General features: G+C 36.8%; 1 long non-coding RNA gene across 3 annotated transcripts; it reads left to right on the forward strand.

Annotated features, from left to right (window-relative positions):
• The first annotated feature begins 223 nt into the window (after positions 1-223).
• On the forward strand, positions 224-8,465 carry LOC107848050. 3 transcript variants are annotated; one of them, XR_007050088.1, is made up of 3 exons: positions 224-636; positions 7,014-7,139; positions 7,243-8,465. It is a non-coding gene; the product is annotated as an uncharacterized LOC107848050 (long non-coding RNA). The 3 variants fall into 3 exon arrangements; XR_007050086.1 differs by having other exon boundaries at positions 7,039-7,139; XR_007050087.1 differs by having other exon boundaries at positions 7,039-7,139; positions 7,249-8,465.
• The last annotated feature ends 5,412 nt before the right edge of the window (positions 8,466-13,877 follow it).

The raw sequence follows: 13,877 nt of genomic DNA on the forward strand, positions 1-13,877 counted from the left end.
AAGAAACTAAATTAATTTAAAAAATATTTTTTAAAATCTTTAAGTCAATCAAAAAGGAAAACATTTTCCATTAATACCAAACAAACCCGATAAGATATAGAAGTTTAAAATTTTTAACTTAGGAGTTAAATGGGTTTAAACCATTTTTACTCACTCCATAACTTCATATTTTCCTATATTTATATGGGCAAATTAGTATCTAAATAATTTTTAGTCATCCATATTTAACCCATCCAAATGAAATAGAATACGCCCGTTTGACACCTAATCCCAAGACACAATTCGAGATTTTCCTAAGCTACAGATGGAAATTGAAAACATCCTCGTGTTCCAGATCTTCAAAATCAGAAGAATGATTTGAGATTGGGCATTTTTATCTATGACATTCAATATTCTCACAAACGTTATGAAATTAACCCAAGTGAAGACTTCTTCCATCAACTCGATTCCGACTTGTACAAATCAACAAGATGAGTAATTTTCCTTTTCAGTTGCTGTACAATTTGGAAGTAACTATCAATTTCTTATCAATTTTAACTTCTTGACAGATTGAGCTTACTTTTAAGCTAATACCATTGCCTAAGAGAGTAAAATCAACAATCCATCGATGTCTGACCTTAATCGTCTCTGCAGCAGGTGTGTAGACCTGAATTTGTTCTCCCCTAATTACTGCATGTTGATTATTGTTGAAATGTACTTGATGATGTGATTTTTTCAATGCTTTGTGGGTACATTTACTTGTATCAGTAATTCCCTTCTGTTGGTATATTTTATCCCTTGTACTGATATTTTTGAAAAACTTATTAATGAATATTGAACTGTGCTGTCTCTGAACTGACTTAATCATGTTTGATGTCGTTTAATCAACAACGAAGTCTTCATTCTGTATCTTTTTCAGTCTATGATTCAAAACCTGATCTTTGTCCGATTTTAATATGATCTTAGCTCCTCTTGGTAATTCTTGAAAACTATAAAACTTGATTAACTCAGTACCTGTAAAATAGAAAACATGGTTAGCTAAAAAATTTGCCATTTGATTCCCTTCTCTGAATGTGTGTTCAACCGCAACCTCTTTCCCCTTCATCAACTCAACAATTCTCCCTATTTCATTCGAAATACAACAAGGGACTTCCCATCATCCAGTCAAGAACCTGTGAACTAATAGTGAATCTGTTTCCAAACTCTCAAGAAATAGATTATTAGTTACAAAGTGTTCTAATCTCAGTCTTATAGCCACTACTTCAACAAGTTAGATGTGTCAGCAATTCTTCTGGTTTCCGTAAACACAAAATCACCATTAAGATCTATAATACAAAAACCAGCTGAACTTGGGCCAAGGTTGCCTTTTACAGCTCCATCTGAATTACACTTATAATGCTAAGTATTAGGCAACTTCCACTTCATAATTATACTTCTTATTCTAGGCTTATATTCATTTTAAAAAGTCAATAATCCCACCCAGGAATTTGGGATATTTTTAAGCCATGGATATATCATCTTGGCTAAGTAAGACAAATTCCTTGTGATCCCTATCTTCATACAAACAAAAGATGTTTTAGCACGATGCTTGATGAAGTTTCTCCTTTCCAGATTTGCCATTGAATAAGCATAGGGACAACTTTAAAAATTGGCATGAGCTTAGAGCTAGTGTTGGCCTTCCACCATTTAAAAACACCATCTCTGAGCTATAAAATGGGCTAGAAACACCTGCTATTGAAGTAAAGTACTCCCATAGATCCTTACAAAACTGGCACTGCATAAAAATGTGTTCAACTATTTCCTGAACTTCTTCTCCACAACAACAACTATTTCCTGAACTTCTTCTCCACAACAACAACACACTATATTGTCATAAATTCTATTCCTGATAAGTACCTTACGTATAGGAATTATGTTCTTCCACAGTCTCCAAATAAAAAAAAGATACTTCAAAAGTTATCATAGTTAACCATATGTCTTTTGAGTTCTGAATAGTGCACTCCTTGTTCCTTATGCCTTCCCAAGCAGATTTAATTGTAAATTTTCCAGAGGTTGTCGCATCCACCAAGCTTTATCCCAACAATCTGAGTGTGTAGCACTCTGAATATTATCTACAACATATTCACATACTTTATCACCAAAATTATGTTGTAGTATACCAATATCTCATCCATCCACTGAACATAATTGAGAATCATCTTCAATGTGATAGTCCCTAGGCCTGTCAATAGGTAAATAAAAATGAAGGGCACCCAATTGTGTCCAGTTTTCAAACAACACACCTGAATGACCCACTTTGGGTTCCCACCATATTTGTTGATCAAAAGCATCTGTAGCCCCCAACATATGTTTCAAAATTAAAGAACCACCCTTCTATTAAACCATTTGAGGTTTCACTTTATTCCAATACTTATTCCACATAAAGTTAGTCCATAAAGTATTTTGAGTCCTGAAAATCCACCAATGCTTTGCAAAAAGAGCCCTACAAACATCAAACATTGACTGAAAACCCAAAATCCTTCCTCTTTAGGACTACAAATATCATTCCAAGCCACCTAGTGTCTGTTTCTACCTACCTCTTTAAAATTCCATAGAAACCTTGCAATTAATTTATGCAAATCTTACTGAACACATTTTTGAGTTGTGATGGCAAAAAGTAAATAAATAGAAATACTGGTCAGGATATTCTGAATTAAAACTGCCTTACCACTAAAGGATAAAATCTTCCCTTTCCATGCCTGAAGTTTGTAATGCACTTTTTTCAATAATTCAGCAAAATGAACTTTCTTCTTTTTGGCATGACCAATAGGACAACCAAGATAAATTAAAGGAAAATTACCTTTGGAAAACACAATAATTTCCTCCACTCTCTTGATGTTAGAGTGAGTAGTTTTATGATAGACATAAAAAACTCTTTTCCTTATTGATTAATTAGGAAATTTCTTTTAATATTCCCTAAGGATCATCATCATCATCTGCAAAGAATTCTTCGGAAACAAAAATTATTGTATCTTCTGCATAAGCCATATGATTAATATTTTTTCACCATTTAGGCCTCCCATAACATGTATAACCAAGTTCAAAAAATAGAGAACTCAGAGCCCTGGACAATACTTCTGCAGCCAGAATGAACAAAGCAGGGGATAGGGGGATCCCCCTGCTTCACTCCTCTAGTAGAATGGAAAAAACCACGTGCTTGACCATTAATCGAAACAGAATACCAATTATTAGCCAAAAGTCTCCATATTTTATCCACTACATTAGAATCAAAACCCAACTTCTCCAAGACCCTTAGAAGAAATTTCCATTCTACACTATCATATGCCTTAGGCATGTCTAATTTAATCACTACATTGGAAGGTTTTCCTCTTAGTTTAATGTCAAATAATTTCTTGAGCAAGGAGCATATTTTCAGTGATACTTTTGCCTTTCACAAATATAGATTGATTTCTAGAAATAATTCTAGGTAGAACCCCTTCAATTATGTCATGCAGAACCCTAGTAATCTCTTAATTAAAGAAATTTCTCAAACTAATTGGTCTCATATAAGAAAAAGATTATACTATATTTTTTTTTGTAAGAGAACCAAATTAGTATGAGTAATTGATTTTGGCAAGAGTAAAACCCTTAAAAAAAGCTTTCACTACCTTCCACACATCTGTACTAACAATATCCCAGCATTTCTGGAAAAAATTCCCTGTAAAACAATCTAGGCCACAAGCACTTTTACCATTTAATTTAAAAACTACTATTTTAACATCTTTCATTGATGGAAGAACATTAATCACAACATTAATGTCTTATGAAACTAACTGTGGAACATGTTTCAGCCAAGATAACTTAGAGTCAGTGTTTTCTCCTATAAATTGGTCTTCAAAAAAATTCACAGCCTAAATTGCAACCTGATCAGCATGTTCAATCCATTGTCCATCAACCCTTTTAATCTTCTGAATGACTAACCTTTTCCTTCTACCTTTGACCAAGTTGTGAAAAAATTTAGTATTCTTTTCACCTTCAGAAAACCATTGAATCCTAGCTTTTTATTACTAGAATTCTTCTTCAAAATGAATATACCTTTTTAATTCTGCTTGTGCTTTTTGAAGGACCATTCTATTCCCAGTATTAGGGTTTTCCTTAAAAAGCTGCTCCTTTAGTTTAATAGTTTCCTCCTAGATTAGCAATTTTTTTAAAGATATTACCAAAACCTCCCTTACTCTATCTAGATAGAACAGTTTTGGTCTTCTTTAGCTTTAGCTTTTGCTTTAGGCTGATAAAAATATCATCTTCTTCAACTAAATTTTAGCTTTCTTGAACAACTTATTGAAAATCATCCTTCTCTGTCCAGAAATTAAGAAACCTAAAATGTGTATTGTAGTCATTGGACTAATTTCCACAAGATAATAATTAAGGAGCATGGTCTGGCCTTGTTCTGGCTAAATGTTCCATTTCAACAGAACCAAACATGCCAAGATATTCCTGATTTCCAAGAATGCTGTCCAATCTCTTAAAGATTCATTCATTATCAATCCTACTATTCAACCAAGAAATAGGCTACCTTTGAATTTAAAATCCATGAGATCATGGAATTTATACAGAAAGCAAAGTCTTCATATTCTTGTGGATAAATAGGGAGGCCCCCTATCTTCTCCTCATCACTAAGGATGACATTAAAATCACCCCTACTAACGATGGATGATTATTATTCATATATATAGAATATATATATTCCCACAGATTAATTCTATCTTGAGCATCACACATTGTATATACTACAGTAGTTACCAGTTGAAGATCGGATTCTAGATCGGATTCTTGAAACTCTTGGAGAATAGATAATTGTTATTTAGTATGAGAAATAATTGTAACCTTAATCTAATCTTGAATGAAAATCCAGATTTTCCCATTGAGATTATAATTTGTATATGCATCCCAAGCTTTCTCCTATACCTTTAAATTTGATTAATACCTTGAAAAGGCTCCATCGAAGCAATAATTGAAAATTTGTGATGTCTATGTAAAATTTGAATTCTATGAAAAGAATTTCGTGTTCTTACAGATTTCACATTCCAAAATAAAGGTATTAAATTTATTTTGTATTGGATTTGAAACTTCATTTGGGATTCACTCTGTTAACTCTTGATTCCACCTTGTTCTTACTTTTGTTCTTATTTCTGTTTGTTTTAGGCGACAAACCAGTTTCCTTCAAAATCTGTTCTTTAGTCAATTGGTTGTCATCCTCTTCCATATCTTCTATTTAGTGGGATTGCACATCTTTCACTGATAAGTTTCCTTTAGAAACCATTTGGTGAGATACCAATTCATTCAAAGTCTTCGTAGGACTAGTTTTGTAACACCTGGATTTTGGTCCTAGAAAATTTCTTAAATTTTATTCTCACTACCCTGGCTAAGACTCCTCCTTATGAGTCGTATGGAGTCTTTATGGGTTCTGGGACCCAATTGTAGCCTAAATAGTGTGTGTGGGGTTAAGTTCTTTGAGTACGAGTGGATCACTACGAGTCGTGAGGACTTGTTATGAGTCATTTGGTGCTAATCATAGGATGACTAATATAAGGCTCAAGTGGTTCTGTCTTGGATACGACTTGAACCTTACGAGTTGTAGGGTCACGATACAAGTCATATGATGTAAGTTGTAAGATCAATAGTATGGGTGCCCTCTAACACTTTCTTGGTTATAACTTGTGGTGATGAGTCGTAAGGTGTTGTTATGAGTCGTCGTGTGACCCGTAGTTATTGGAGATACTTTTCTAGCTTTTAAGTTGAGGGCATTTTGGACATTTCCCACTTTAACTACTTAAATACGTTCATAAAACACCTTTGGGGAATTTTTTCCATACTTTAACACATGAAAGACTCCTTTTATTCTCTCTGAAGCCTCTCAAACAAGATACTTAGGGTTTCAAAGAAGTAGGTTATCCGAAGGCTCAAGGGTTGAATTCTTTTTGTGAAACTTTGTATTTTAGGCATGTTACTCTTCCTTAAATGCTAATTTGATAAAAGCATATGTTTTAAAGTGTTGTTCATATGGTATTGATGTTGGTTTTGAAACATGGGTTGAGGGTTTCAAATGCTTATTGCTTAACAATGTTTCCCATAGTTTACCTATGACTATTCATGCTTTAATTTTTGTTTTGAACTTGTTGGGTGCATGGGGGTATGGTGAATAAACTAGAGGATGGTTATTTTCCTTAGCTTGTAAATTTTGAAGTGGTTATGACCTCAACCCCATATTATGAAATCGTTTTTGAGTATGAAAAATATGCACATTTAACTACAGTTGAATTATTGCATGATGTAAAAGGTTACTAAAGCATAATGATTTCGAATTGAACCTTATGGATTGTGTAATTCCCCAAGCTAATGTATATTTGAACCAAGGGGCCATGAATTTCCCCAAATAATAAAGTTGTTTCGGCATGTTGATGTTACCTCTCAAGTGTAGTTTGTATGACGATACCAATAATGTATGTCTAAATGTGTATCATGGTTCAATGAATGGGAATGTGTGATAATTATTTTAATTAGGCTTTAATGAGGGTTGTGTAGCTGAGTCGTGAAAGTGAAGGTCCCAAGGGACCAACACTAGAAATCACGGTTGCCGATGTGGGGGTCTATATGACCGGGCTATTTGAGTCCCCTTTATTATTAATCACATGATTGGGAGGTTTGAGTCCCCTATATTATATTACATGATTGGGTGCTTGTGTCACTTTGGTATGAAAGAGGTTCGAGTCCCCTATAGTGCATATGTATACTCTCTGGTTCGTGCAGCCATACGCTCTGGCCCTATTAGCTTGGGGAGAGTTGGGCTGATATAACCCGTAGGGGCCTTCTTATGTTTTGGCAGTTAAGCTACACAATGCAGGCTAAGTTTTAAAGTGCATGTTAAGCCTTGTTCCCTACCCTGACATGAGATGTATATATGTATATGCATTTGATTATGTTCATTGGATTTGAATGATTTTGAAATGTTGATCACGACATTATGTTATCCTTATTCCTGAATTATATGCTAGTTCTCAACCCACTAATCGTCTCCAGACGTTGTATCCCCACACGATGCAAGCATCGAAGATACTTCTACCTTTCCAGCGCAAAGTTAGATGGATCAACTCGATGCATCGGTTTGTTGTGGTAAAGTGGTGAGACTCCGTTCTTTGGAGGGCTTAGACATTTCATCAGTTCTTATTATAGATTTGAATTGAGAGCATTCATTATGATTAACATTATCATTGTTATTGTTAGAGTCAGAAACTTGTCCCAACCAAGACTGGTTTTTAATTCTTTTGTTAGAAGACTTTGTAGGATTACTGTGGATATGGGTGATATTGGTAGGTTGTTTTGCTAGTTATCAGTTGTCGGTTATAGAAATGATTTAAATTTTACTAAGCTTATTCTTATTCTATCTTGTTATATGTTTGAAATTCATCCAACATTGGGGATGTTGTGTTCACTTGGTTAGGTACAGGGGGTGGTCTCCAATCCATGTAGGACTACAGATATACATCAGGGCTAGGCCCTGCTTTGGATCATGAAAAAGTTTATATCAGAGCCTAGGTTTGGTGTTATTGGGTGTCCATAAAGCCGTGTCAAGTAGTCTCTTTTATTGCTATGTAGCACACCACACTTATAATGAAGAAGCTACGAGATGTTTAGGAATGTTTCCCTTGTTTTATTTCAAGCTATTCTAAGGTTTTGAAATCTCCTCTAATTCCTGCATGTTCACGTTTCAAATCATGCCTCCTAGAAGATCTGATGCTAGGGGAAACTCTTCCATCCCGTCCGAGGATAATGTGGACAAAGCTCATCCTACTCTTAGGGTTCAGCCCAGGTATAGAGTCGCTACTTCTGAATTCCTTAATGGAACTCAACGGATTCCCCCTATCCCTTCTTGAGCACCTCAAGCTGATGTGTCTACTGTTGAGTTTTGCCAGTCGATTCATTTGCTTACCCAGTTGGTGGCCTCTCTGTATTTCCATCTTCTGAGGTTACTTAAGTTGGCAAATTTATGAGGCTGTCCTTTGACTTTCACTAGTTCTTAAGGTTAGAAAGATCCTCAAAATTTCATTAATAAGATGGAAAAGATTTTCCATGTGATGCATGCTACCGATGTGGAGGGTGTAGAGTGTGTTTCCTGTAAGTTAAAGGATGTGACATATCAGTGGTATGAGGAATAGGATCAGTCTAGGGGTAATGATACTGAGTCCACTTTGTGGGACGACTTCTCTAGTGCTTTTCTTGATCTCTTCTTTCCTTATGAGTTGAGGGAGGCGAGGGCTGAGGAATTCTTGAACTTGAAACAAAGAAGGATGATAGTAAAGAAGTATGCCTTGAAGTTCCATCAGCTGTCACGATATGCTCTGGAATTGGTGTCTAGCACGAAGGCTAAAATGAGGAAGTTTACATTTGGGTTATCCCGTGAGTTGATCTTGGAGAGTAAGGTTGCCTTATTGAACAAAGATATAGTTGAACAAGAATATGTACATCTCTAGACTTGTGGTGTAAAAGCAACAACTAGAAAAGTAAAAGAAGAAGCAAGCAGAGATGAGTGAAAGGCAAAGTAAGAAGTTTCACTACTCAAATCAGGGTGGAGGCCAGCAATAGAGTGGTAGAGATGGTGGAAAATGGTTTAAGAAGAAGTGGGGGAATTCTAGTTCCTACTCTACGGCTAGTTCTCCTTATCCAAAGCCATCGGGTGATCGTCATTCTTAGTATGATAATGGGTTTAGAGCACCAGACGCCCAGTCTCAGGCTAGCGATGCTCAATTCACTCCATCATATCCCCCTATAGATTTTGTGGCCAGGTGCATCATGGTGTTTGTGAAGAGGGGAGGAACAAGTGTTTCAAATATTGTCAGATTGTCCATATGCAGCTGGACTGTCCTTCTATGGTTGCTTCTACAGCAATTAAGATCCCTGTTGCTACCCTATTAGCTCCTACGCCAAAGAGTGATACTTCTGCTTCTTGCTCTAGCACTAGACGGAATTGTTTGTACTCTTTTCCCACCCTCCAGGATTTTGAGACGTCCCTCGGTGTTGTTACTGGTATGCTCACACTTTTCTCTCGTGATGTATATTGTCTACTTGATCCCGAGTGTACCCTCTTTTATGTGACCCCTTACGTGGCTATTGATTTTGGTTTTAATCATAAGTGTATTCTGAATTGCTTATCTATGTCCATCCCAGTGGGTGACACCATTGTGGCTAGAAGGGTCTATAGGGGTTGTGTGATGTCGATTTGTGGTAGGGATACCTTGATGGATCTAATAAAGTTGGACATGTTAGAATTTTGATGTGATTTTTGGGATGGATTGGTTGTTTTTGTGCTATGCATCTCTTGATTGTCAGACCCAAAGGGTCAGCTTCTACTTCCCTAATACGCCGATGGTCGAGTGGGAAGGTAGTTCCCTAGTACTTCATTTTGTAGCTTAGAGCCTAAAAATTGTTTTCTAAAGTGTGCCTTTATCACTTAGTGCATATTAAGGATTCTAGATCCTAAGGTCCTTCTTTGTAGACCGTCTCTGTGGTCTGTGAATTTCATAAGGTGTTCCCTAATGGTCTTCTTGGTATTCCTCCCGATAGGAAAATTGATTTTGGGATTGATCTTCTTCCAGACACTCGTCCTATTTATATCCTTTGTTATAGAATGGCTCCGCCCGAGTTGAATAAACTCAAGGAGAAGTTGAAAGATCTTTTGTATAACTATTTTATCCGCCCTAGTGTGTCTCCGTTGGGTGCTAAGGTTCTCTTCGTGCATAAAAAGAATGGTTCCTTCAGATGTGTATAGAATACAACCAATTAAATAAGGTGACCATGAAAATAATTATTCCCTTCCGAGGATTGAAGATCTCTTTGATCAGCTTCAGGGTGCTAAGTACTTTTCTAAGATTGATCTTTCGTCTGGGTACCATTAGATGAAAATTAGAGAGGCGGATATCCCTAAGACTGCTTTCTAAACCTGGTATGCTTATTTTGAGTTTTTGTTGATTTTTTTTTGGTTTGACTAATTAACCGGTGGAATTTATGGATTTTATAAATTGGGTTTTCCATCAGTTTTTGTACTTGTTTGTCATTGTCTTTATTAATGATATTTTGGTGTATTTGAAGAGTGAGGCAGATCAAGTCTATCACCTCTGCCTTGTGTTGCAAACCTTTAAAGATCAACGGTTATATGTGATGTTCTCAAAGTGTGAGTTCTAGTTAAATATTGTGACTTATCTGGGTCATGTTTTTAGTGAAGGGATCATGGTGGATCCACAGAAAGTTGCGGTGGTTAAGAAGTGGCCTAGACCCAAGACTCCAATCGATATTTTGACTTTTTGTGTTTAGCCTGTTATTATAGGATGTTTGTTGAAAGTTTCTCTTCTATAGCTGCTCATTGACTAAGTTGACTCAGAAGAAGGTGAAGTTCCTATGGTCTGATGCTTGTAAGGGTAGTTTTGAGAAGTTGAAGGATAAGTTAACTTAAGCTCCGATCTTAACTCTACCTGAGGGTACTGATGGTTTTGTGGTCTATTGTGATGCATCCCGGGTGGGACTAGGCTGTGTGTCGATGCAGCATGGCAAGATGGTTGCGTGTGCTTCTATACAACTGAAAGTTCATGAGAAGAATTATCCAAGTGATGGTTTGGAATTGTTAGCTGTGGTGTTTGCATTAAAAATCTGGCGACATTATTTGTATGGGGTCTATGTAGATATTATTCTGATCATAAGAGCTTGCAATACGTGTTCACTAAGAAAGAGCGAAATCTCAGGAAAAAGAGGTGGCTTAGTTGCTAAAGGACTATGACATAAGCCTCCACTATCACCCAAGTAAAGCTAATATGGTTGTTAATGCTCTTAGCAGGTTGTCTATGGGAATCTTGTCTCATATGGACGAGGAGAAGTGAGATTTGGTGAAGGATATTTACTATTTGGCTAATATAGGAGTCCGTCTGTTAGATTTCGAAGATGGTAGTTTGATTGTTTAGGTGGTGGCGAAGTCATCTCTTGATGAAAAGGTGAAAGAGAAGCAAGTGTTGGACCCTATCTTGATGCAAATCAAGAATGATGTGGGTAGGCAGAAGGTGATGGTTTTTGAGATTGGTGATGATGTTGCCTTGAGGTACTAAGGTAGTTTATGTATTCTCGATGTTGATAGCTTATGGGAAAGAATCTTGGTTGAAGCTCACGAGTCAAGTTATATGGTTCATCCTGGTTCAATGAAAATGTATCATGATCTCAAGGAGATTTATTGGTGTAATAATATGAAGTGGGATGTAGCCAATTTGGTGGCTAAGTGCATGGTGTGTTAGCAAGTGAAGGTGGAGCACTAGAGGCCTGGTGGGTTGACTTAAGAAATTGAGCCGCCGGTATAGAAATGGTAAATAATTAATATGAATTTTGTTATCGGTCTTTTGCAGTCTCATCAGCAATTTGATTCGATTTGGATCATCGTGGGTAGGATGACTTAAGTCTGCTTATTCATTGCCAGTAAGGACAATTTTTTCTATTAAGGACTATGCGAAGTTTTATATCCAAGAGATAGTGAAGTTGCATGGTGCACCAGTTTCTATCATTTTTATCGAGGTACTCAGTTCTCATCTCACTTTTGGAGGTCGTTCCAATGAGGTTTTGGGGCTAAAGTAACCCTTAGTACCGTTTTCCACCCATAGACAGATGGGCAAGAGGAAAGGACAATTTGGGCCTTGGAATATATGCTTTGGGCTTGTGTATTTGATTATGGTGGGAGTTGGGTTTACCACTTACCTCTCATAGAATTTGCCTACAACAACAGTTATAATTCTAGTATTAGTATGGCTTCGTTTGTGGCTTTGTATGGTAGGAGGGTTTAGGTCTGCTATTGGGTTGTTTGAGGTTTGTGAAAATAAATTATTTGGCCCTCATTTAGTTCACCAAGCCATGGAGAAGGTGAAGGTGATTCGGGATAGGCTTAAGACCACCCTAAGTCGTTAAAAGTCCTATGCGAATGTGAGGCGAAGGGAATTAGAATTTAATGCTGGTGATTGGGTGTTCTTGAAGATGTCTCCCATGAAAGGAGTGATGCTGTTTGGGATGAAGGGGAAGCTTAGTCCCCGTTATGTTGGTCTATATTTGGTTTTGAAGAGGGTTGGCAATGTCGCATATGATTTGAAATTGCCTCCTAGCTTGAGCTCTATTCATCTGGTCTTCTATGTTTCGATGTTGAGGAAGTGTGTGGGTGATCCTTCGTTGGTTGTTCCTTTAGAAGGTATGGTCATTTCGAATTCCTTGTCTTATGAGGAGGTTCCAGTCTTGGATCGCCAAGTCCTCCAATTGTGGACAAAGGAAGGGGCTTTGGTAAAGGTTCTTTGGGGGAACCAAAAGTTTGAGGAAGCTACTTAGGAAGATGAAGAGGACATGAAGTCTAAGTACCCATTCATGTTCTTCGCTCCAAATAATCGTGCTTAAGGTATGTGTATTCCTTAGCATCTTTGTTTTCAGGGATTGTTAAAGGAAATTGTGAATTCCTTGATGTCTTTGTTTTTTGTCTTTGTTAAAGGTAAGTCTGGGAGTGTTTCTGTGTCAAATCGTGCTAATGTATGCCATTACCCATCATTCTAGGACAAATGATCCTAAATGGGAGAATATAACACCTCAGATTTTGGTCCTTGAAATTTTTTTAATTTTTTTCCTCACTGCCCTGAATAGGACTTCTCTTTACTAGTCATAAGGAGTCTTAACGGGTCCCAAGGACCCAATTGTAGCCTAAACACTGTGTGTGTAGCTAAGTTTTTCTCTAAGTACGACTGTCTTGCTATATAAGTTATGAGGACTTGTTATAAGTCATTTGGTGCAAATCGTAGGATGACCATTTGAAGGCCAAAGTGGTTCTGTCTTTGATACGACTTACACCCTATGAGTCATATAATGTAAGTTGTAGGGTCAACAGTATGGGTGCCCCCTGACACTACCTTGGTTACAACTCGTGGTAACGAGTCGTAAGGTGTTGTTACGAGTTATCATGTGATCCATAGTCACTGTTATACTTTTCTAGGTTTTAAGTTGAGCGCACTTTGGACATTTCCCACTTTAATCATTTATACCCCACATCCATAAAACGCCTTTGGGGTATTCTTTCAACACTTTAACACATCAAAGACTCTCTTTATTCTGTCTGAATCCTCTCAAGTAAGATACTTAGGGTTTTCAAGAAGTAGGTCATCAAAGGGCTCAAGGGTTGAATTCTTTTGTGAAACCTAGTATTTCAGACATTTTACTCCTCCTTAAATGCTAATTTTCTATAAGCATATGTTTTAAAGTGTTGTTCATATGGTATAGATGTTTGTTTTGAAACATGGGTTGAGGGTTTCTAATGTTTGTTGTTGAACAATGTTTCCCATGGTTTACCTATGACTATTCATGCTTTAATTTTGGTTTTGAACTTATGGGGTGCATGGGTATGGTGAATAAACTAGGGGATTGTGATTTTCCCCAATTTGTGACTTTTGAAGTTGTTATGACCTCAACCCTATATTGTGAAATCGGTTTTGAGTATGAAAAATATGCACATTGAACTACTCTTGAATTAGTGCATGATGTGAAAGGTTATTGAAGCTTAATGATTTTGAATTGAACCTTATGGGTTGTGTAATTCTCCAAGATAATGTATTATTGAGCCAAGGGGCCGTTAATTTCCCTAAATAATGAAGTTTTTTCGGCATGTTGATGTTACCTTTCAAGTGTAGTTGTTATGATGATACCAATGATGTATTCCTAAATGTGTATCATGGTTAAATGAATGGGGATGCATGATAATTATCTAATTGGGCTTTAATAAGGGTTGTGTAGCTGAGTAGTGAAAGTGGAGGACTTGAGGGACCAAATCGTGGTTGCTGATGCGGTATATGACTGGGTGGTTC

Source organism: Capsicum annuum, unplaced genomic scaffold (assembly GCF_002878395.1).
Source record: "Capsicum annuum cultivar UCD-10X-F1 unplaced genomic scaffold, UCD10Xv1.1 ctg44053, whole genome shotgun sequence".
In the NCBI taxonomy this organism is placed as follows: Eukaryota; Viridiplantae; Streptophyta; class Magnoliopsida; order Solanales; family Solanaceae; genus Capsicum; species Capsicum annuum.